This window comes from Lactuca serriola, chromosome 9 (genome assembly GCF_051521515.1).
Source record: "Lactuca serriola cultivar US96UC23 chromosome 9, Lser_US96UC23_V15, whole genome shotgun sequence".
In the NCBI taxonomy this organism is placed as follows: domain Eukaryota; kingdom Viridiplantae; phylum Streptophyta; class Magnoliopsida; order Asterales; family Asteraceae; genus Lactuca; species Lactuca serriola.
The window spans coordinates 169,791,526-169,800,322 of record NC_136416.1 but is presented as its reverse complement, the minus strand read 5'-3'; the positions used below and the strand labels follow the sequence as shown (position 1 = coordinate 169,800,322).

At 33.1% G+C, this 8,797-nt stretch overlaps 1 pseudogene; it reads left to right on the top strand.

Moving 5' to 3' along the window:
- The first annotated feature begins 1,991 nt into the window (after positions 1-1,991).
- LOC145072220 (receptor-like protein kinase THESEUS 1 pseudogene) lies at positions 1,992-5,129 on the top strand (annotated as a pseudogene).
- Positions 5,130-8,797: the final 3,668 nt, after the last annotated feature.

Below are 8,797 nucleotides of genomic sequence, written 5' to 3'. Positions count from 1 at the left end.
AATCTCATAATAAATTAATAAATCAGTCTCTCTTTCTAAAAGTCATCCTACACAATTACTAGGTTTGAGGGAAACCCAAAAAAACTTTGCTAATAATTCAAGATTATACTAATTTAGTTATTGGCTTAGACACCTAATCCAACAAATGGTTCATATGGTTTGGGTAATTTACTTTTTTGGTTCCTAACTTATTTTTTTAACTCGGAAGGCTCCTAATGTTTGTTTTTGTTGTGTGATTGGTCCCTATCTTACCTAAAAACTCTATTACGTCTTTATTAATTTCTTTTTAATTAATTTTAATGTTTATGTATTTATTTTAATTTATTATTGTATATTTATGATTAATCTAATACTCAGTCTTCCATCTAATTTCTATTTGTCGGAGTATGCCACCAAAGTTAACTACCACCATTTATGCCACCACAAGATTTAAACCTACCCTCCACCCCTAAACTAACCAACGACCAACAATAACCACCTCCTCCTTGCCTGCTAAAACAACCGCCATCCACCGCTAACCACCAGCAACCATGGTTAGATTCCTGAAAACAAATCTAGAATCAAGAACAAAGCTGATGAATCAAAACAAAATACAAACCAGATAATTAAAATCAAAACATGTAATCAACACCAAATTAAACCAAAATCAAGAACAATCATGAAACCTATCCCAAAGAATCATAATAGTGATGGTGGAGAAACCAAATTGAGAATCTCCAGGAATAGATCCGAACATGGTGCCATACTTCTAGGTCACATATAGGATGAAAGGGGAGCAATCATTGATAAGGAATTTCGTTGGGCCAAAAAACCATCAGACTACCATTTCCCCTTTTGAAATCAAGATGCAAAAAAACAAGATATCAAAATATCGGCCTTAGCTTCCTCATTCTCACTCAAGTTCATTGAATGATTCGTAGACCACCTAAAGATGCCATTGTGAAATCAAAACCCTAGATCGAAGTTTCTGATGGCTTTTCTAAAGAACCTACTGCATCAGAATTCAGAAGCTGCATTAGAATTTAGAATTCATGTTACAGGTGGTTTACAAGAATGAAAAATGGGTATCAAAATCTTCTTTTAATCAAAACCCTAGATATATCTTCAACTTATATATGAGTTATAAGGACGAAAATGAGAAGATGCCAGGGAAGGAGAACCTTCGACTGTTGATCGTCGGAGGAAGAATATGATAGGGAAGATGTTAAGGTTAGATGCAGGGGAAACAAGAGGGTGAATTATATATGTTGGAAGGTGATGGTGAGAGGCTGTCGATGGAGGAGAATCTAGGCGACTATGGTGATTTTTGGTGGTTATGGTGGTTTCCGGTTGCTATAATCTTCCATGCCACTCCAATGATTTAGGGATGAGTAAGAAGAAAGATATATCGGGTTTAGAAGGGGAGAGGAAGGTGTGGATCCCATGATACTTTTTAATAATTTAAATATTAAATAAATAACAAATAAATTAAACAAACAAGAAAATGTATATGGTTGTTTTAGTTATCTTAGGGACCAAACACGTAACAAAAACAAATAGTAAATACCTTTCAAGTAAAAAAAAAATTAGTCGGGGACCAAACATACAAATTATCCCAAACAATATGGATCATTTTACTCTATAATATAATACATTACCATCTCAAATCATGAAATCAACAACATATATTAATTAACATTTCATCTATTTTTTAAATAAATAAGATAATCGATATTGCCAATAATACCCGATTATAACGCTAATTTATAAATAATCAGAAAAATAATAATACATAATATTGAAAAAATCATTTAATAACAAAAGATGTACACAATAGTAAATCATCCTCTAAAATTCTTGACTCTTTGAAAATAGCTTTGACTTAACATAATAAATAAACTTTAAATATAGCTAAGCAAAGTGATCTTATAATAATATAATAATAATAAAATGAAAAAATAAAAAAGAATAAAAATAAAACACAGCTCAGTTGCAGAACTTTCATGGTGCTTTCTGCAACACTGACCCAAATCAAAGATACGCTACTCATGAAATAAATGAAATTACTCGTAAATCATTTGACACCAGCTGTTTGAGATTGAATCGAACTGAGTTATATTTTCATCTTGATTCTTTCCAGTTTGATTGTGGGTCCATTCAAGCCAGTTCTTTTGGCAGCCTGGAAAGAGCTGTGTCCACTTCCACCTTTATAATGGAGTTTTCATGGCATCTTCACATCCTACTGAGGTTTTGGTTTTTCTCTCTTCACTTCAACTCCCCTTCATCCAATTCAAACCCTACTTCTACGATTCAACATAAATATTTCTGGGGTTCTTTAGGTTTGCAGGAATTCGACATTTCTCTCTTCAATTTTTTTGCTTTTTGGGTACCAGATTGGATCACCCAATTGCTTTGTTTCATGAATCTTGAATCTTTAAGGTCCAATTACCTTCTTTTTTGCGACAATTTGGGGTTCCCAACTGCTCATTATCATGAATCTTGATTCATTAAGGTGCAATTAGCTTCTTCTATTTTCTATTAATTTTGGAGATTTATCAAGAAAAAATGCGTGTTGTGAATTGGGTATCTTCTGTTATTGTTCTTATATCTTTATATCTTCATCACTCATCATCTACTTCATTCATTCCTCCTGATAACTACTTAATTGATTGTGGTTCTTCAAAAAACATCACATTTCTTGGCCAAATTTATCTCCCTGATTCAATTCAATCATCATTTTCCCTAAAAACCGAACAAGATTCATACTTTATCCAATCGAAATCAGCAGTTCCATTACCAATTCACCAATCTGCACGAGTTTTCACTGCCATTTCAACCTACATATTCAATATCCGAAAACAAGGTCGACATTGGATCCGACTCTATTTTTACCCGATTCCAGACCACAACCTTACTTCATCTTCATTCACTGTAGTTACAGAAAACTTCGTCCTCTTGAACAGTTACAGTTTCAGAAGCTTCACCGGCTCTAAATTCATCTCAAAAGAGTATTCCATCAATGTCACTTCTAACACATTGCTTCTTAACTTTATCCCATCAAACAATTCAATTGCATTCATTAATGCAATCGAAGTCGTTTCAATCCCTGATGAATTAATCCCTGATCAAGCGACAAAATTGTCCCAATCCGCCCCAATTACCGGGCTTTCAGAACTCGCGTTTGAAACCGTTTATCGATTAAACATGGGTGGCCCAAAATTGACACCACAAAACGATACTTTAGGAAGAATTTGGGAGAATGATGAGCAGTATCTTCATGTTAATAGCTCGGCTGCAAATGTCTCCATAAATCCTTCACTCGTGAAGTACCCAGAAAATTTAACGCCTGAAATTGCACCGAATTGGGTGTATGCAACGGGTCAAACATTGGGAGATGCAAAAGTCGCGAATTTGAACTTTAACATCACTTGGGTTCTTCCCGTTGATCCTGATTTCATGTATTTTGTTCGTGTCCATTTCTGTGATATCGTGAGCACGTCTTTGGATACTCTTGTTTTCAATCTGTATATAAATTCTGATAATGCTTTTTCCGATCTGGATTTATCAAGCTTCACTGGAAACCTGGATGTGCCTGTTTACAAAGATTTTGTCACAGTTTCAACAGATTCGAATACTTTATCTGTTAGTGTGGGGCCAGAAACCGATTCAGAAGACCCAAATGCGATCTTGAATGGTCTTGAAGTTTTAAAGATCAGCAATGGAGCAAAAAGCTTTGATGGGGTTGATCCGGTGGCGAATCTGGTTGTTTCTCAGGCGAACAAGAAGAGGAAAATGGTGGTGGTGATAGTGGCGGTTCTTGGGGCAGCTTTGGCGGTGATTTTTTCCGGGTTGTGTTATTGTTGGGTTTCGGGTCGTGGGTCCAAACCTGTTCATACGAAACCATGGCTTCCACATTCAATCACCATGACAAAGATGTCAACAATTTCTATACCTTCATGTAATCTTGGAAAAACCTTTAGTTTTCAAGAAATCATGGACGCAACTAATAAATTCAATGAAAAGTTGCTACTTGGAGTTGGTGGTTTCGGGCGGGTTTACAAGGGAACAATGGAAGATGGTACACTTGTTGCGATTAAACGGGGAAACCCACGATCCGAACAAGGTCTCGTGGAGTTTCGGACTGAAATCGATATGTTATCAAAGCTCCGACACCGTCATCTCGTTTCACTCATCGGTCACTGTGACGAACGATCCGAAATGATTCTCGTATACGAGTTCATGGCAAATGGCCCTCTCAGGAGCCATTTGTATGGTACAGATCTCCCGTCGTTGTCATGGAAACAACGACTGGAGATCTGTATCGGGGCCGCGAGGGGCCTACATTATCTTCACACAGGTGCATCACAGAGTGTGATCCATCGTGATGTGAAGACAACCAATATTCTTTTGGACGAAAATTTCGTTGCAAAAGTTGCCGACTTTGGGTTGTCGAAGGCGGGTCCCGCCATCGATCAGACTCATGTCAGCACTGCTGTGAAGGGTAGTTTCGGATATCTTGATCCGGAATACTTCCGACGACAGCAGTTGACCGAGAAATCCGATGTTTATTCGTTTGGGGTTGTTTTGATTGAGGTTTTGTGCGCAAGGCCGGCTTTGAACCCTGTTCTTCCGAGAGATCAAGTGAACATAGCCGAATGGGGTCTAAAATGGCAAAAAGATGGGAAATTGGATCAAATTATGGATGACAAACTTGTGGGGAAGGTGAATTCTTCATCGTTGAAGAAATATGGTGAGACTCTGGAGAAATGTTTGGAGGAATACGGTGTTGATAGGCCTTCGATGGGTGATGTTTTGTGGAATCTGGAGTATGCATTGCAGCTTGAAGAGACTTCGGCTCTTGTGGAGGTGGAAGATAACAGTATGAATCATATTGAGGGGATCATGTTGAATCCACTTGAAGGATTTGATAATAGTGTGAGTATGATTGATGGGGATGAGTTTAGGAGAGCTAATCATGGCGAAGATGGTTCGATAGGTAATGTGTTTTCTCAGATTGTGCATCCACGAGGAAGATGATTGAATCGATCATCAATTGTGAAGTTTATATGGTTGATTAATGTTTCATTCCTGGTATGTAATGGTGAATTCGAATACCTAATATTGAAAATGAACAAAGTGCTTTATATGAAGTCTATGCCGTGTTAATTTTTTTATTTTATTTTAAATATGCACTTGTTAAATAACAATATAAATTGATGGCATGTTATGTTTTGTTATACGTTTTAAAAATTATAATCGAAATAAGATAACAAAATGGAATAATGGATGGAGAAGATAAAGAGTGAGTGTGGTTTATTGTTTGAAATTGTAAAATTTGGATTACAAGTTGGTTAAATGTTAAAATATCCAGATTTGTTATAATACTAACTAAAAAGGTTTCCCGCACATTGTGTGGGGTGGAAAGTGTTAGTTTTGTGTGTATGTTCATGTGTTTCATGCATTTACTATTATCTGAAGTACATTTCTATTCTGTATTAGTGTCTACCAAAACAACATCAATAGTTCAATACCACCATCAACCTTCTTAGTTAAAAGAAAGTAGAACGCAATGTACAGTACATGCATAAAGAACTTCTTGATTTAATAGGTAACCATTTGATCAACCATGTGTATTATCAGGGAAATCAATTACAAATTACTAGTATTTGGTAAAAAACTTGCCGTCACCACCTGAAATGAAAAATAAATAAATAAATACTAAATAAAGAAAGGGTTACATATAAAAAATAGCAATATATTTTCATTTATTCGTTTATCACAGCCTTATGAATAATGAGTGTTGGTTGTCAAGATTCTACTTTACCAAAAAAAAATAGCAACCTGATTGAGTAAATGAGATAGTTGGATAAGTCTAATTTTTTTTTCATAATATATAGATGTGTTTTTTTTACCTTAACATGAGCTGTAGCTATTTTAAAAAAATAATAATTGTGTAGGATGATGATGGCAACAGTTTGGCCAGATTTCCTGTTAAAAAGAAAATCTACTCTAATAAATGAAGGTTTTTTTGTCACATGTCCTCTTCTCTTTCATTTGGACACATGCCATTTTCTAGAATTTTTAGATTTTCTATTTTTCAATTGTCATTTATTGTATTTTTCATTTTATTAAATTAAAATTTCACATTTAATATGTAAGGTAATATATATGTAAGGTATTTATTAGAAAATGTTTATATATGTAATGTATTCAATATATTAAAACCTCATTAATTTTAATAATTCAAAATTTTTCTCATTTTTCTTATAAATTCAAATTTTTTCTTATTATTAAAATTTCATATTTAATTTCTTTTAATTAAACCCATGTAATAAATGGGTCTCACAACCGGTTTAACCGGTTCAACCGCCGAGTGAACTTGTTTCTATATTTTTCATGTTTTTTTTCTATATTCCTACACGCACACACACACACACACACACACACACACACACACATATATATATATATATATATATATATATATATATATATATATATATAAATTATAAATTTGATGTTTAAAAGTTCAAACATTAAAAATACACATAAAAATAAGTTGTAGATGAATCAAAATACATTAAAATAACACTTAACCATAAGTTTTAGTGTTTTACATCAATCCATATACGTCAAAAAGAAAATAAAGTATAATACTGAAACGAAATATACTTTTTTGATGAATACAAACACATCAAAAGAATCTATAAAATTTACCATATGTTTTTATTTAAAGAAAACTAAATAGATTTGAAAAAAATCACCAAAGTTTATAATGTAAATGTTTTTTTTTTTTGTGTTTTTATTCGTTTTAACCGGTTCAACCGGTTTATTATGACCGGTTCAACCGGTTTTTTCTAAAAACCGGTCGGTTCAATCCGGTTCAGAAATCAATGTAAAACCGGTGATAGTTAAACCGCTCTCTATTCCGGTTATTGGTCCAACCGGTTCGACCGGCCGGTTCAAACCGGTTTTTAAAACATTGCTCACACCTAGTCTTGTAATATAAATAAATGAAAGTATGCTGCGAAAACATCTTTAGTGTTCTATTTTCAGCAACCATTCTCCCAGCATCTCCCGGCATCTGTAAATGCTTATCATTCTATGAAACATGTTAAAAACTGAATTTAGGAAACATATAAAGTAATTTGATAATTTCAACATTCGGTCTGTTAAACTTTTTTTTTAGTATCTCATTCAACACCGTTTGCAAAAAAAAAAAAAAAAAAAAAAAAAAAAGTTCGACCAAACTAACATAAAGTGGTAAAACAAACACATATTAGTAAGTAATTGACTAAGAAGCATCATATTTATCACAAAAAATGGAAAAAAGTTGATATAACCATGATTTTATCAATCAGGGGAATAAGGTCCAAAATGTGGGGAATAAGGTCCAAAATGTATTACAGGAGCTTTTTCATTTAGACCATCTCCAACTCATCTCTATTTTTTCCTCCATAAATGGAGTAAATAATGTTTCATCTCCAACCTTACTCCATTTTCTATCCCATTTTTTACCCCAAAAAGTATATTCCTATAATATTCCATTTTTATAACTTATATATATTGTCAAATACACCCCTCTACTAATTAAACTCTATATTTATGGTTAATTAATATAAATTAGTATACAATATGATATTATAAATATTAAATATTGCATTTAAATTATAATTAATAGATAAAATAAACTAGAAATATATAAAATAAAAATGAGAGAGACTAAAATTGACAACCAAACTTCACCTCCATTTTTGGAGATATGAATAGTATTTCCCCATATATGAGGGAATACTATTCATATCTCCAAAAATGGAGGTGAAAATGGGATAGGGTTGGAGAAGAATGAGGGAAGAAATAGAGTATGTGGGTGGGTTGAAGATGCCCTTAGTGCTTCCCATGTATGCTTTTTAATTAGGTATTAGAATGTATCTCTTGTTTTTCTATTTTAGGATTTTTTTTTTATTAAACTTTATGGCATACTTGAGCAGGTTAGAGGAAAGTCGTGTTGTTTTCTTAATTAAATAATCCAAACTTAATTGAAAATGATAATAAATAAGGCAGTAATAATATAGAGTACTTTATTTGACCTGTTAATGTGAATTATGTCTTGCTTTTGTGAGGTTAATTAAACACATCCTGTTCCATGTTTAAAATTGTTGAAAAAAAAGAATAAAAAAAAGGAAAACAGAGAAAATGCTTACCATCATGTCCTGATATCTGCAAAAGGAAATCATGTAAAATGCTTACCATCATGTCCTGATATCTGCAAAACGAAATCATGTATTTTGATATGTTAGCCATACTTAAAGTCTGATTAGATGTTAATGAGAATTAGGTTAATTCTATTAAAATCAGTTAAAAGGGTATTTTACTTATTTATGTTAATTAAATAGCAAACCACACACACACACATACACACACACACACACACACACACACATATATATATATATATATATATATATATATATATATATATATATATATATATTAAAAAAATTGTTTTCAGCTTGATTTATGCATTGTATCTGACCTGTTTTCAGTGATTTCTTCCTTTGTTGCTCTTGTAATACATTAAAAGAAAACATTTTAGCACCATTGCTGCTTGTCTACCCAAAGTATCTAAAAACCAATAAAATTCTTGAGTATTTTCTTATGAAAATGTATACAATATATAACTTTTGATGAAAAGAACTGACCATTGACAACTATTATGAAAACTGCATGCCAGAAAGGTGGTGTACTTTCAGGAAGGAGCATCACCAATGGATAGAGGACGTCATCTTGGCGGCACTACCAGTAAACACCACCCACA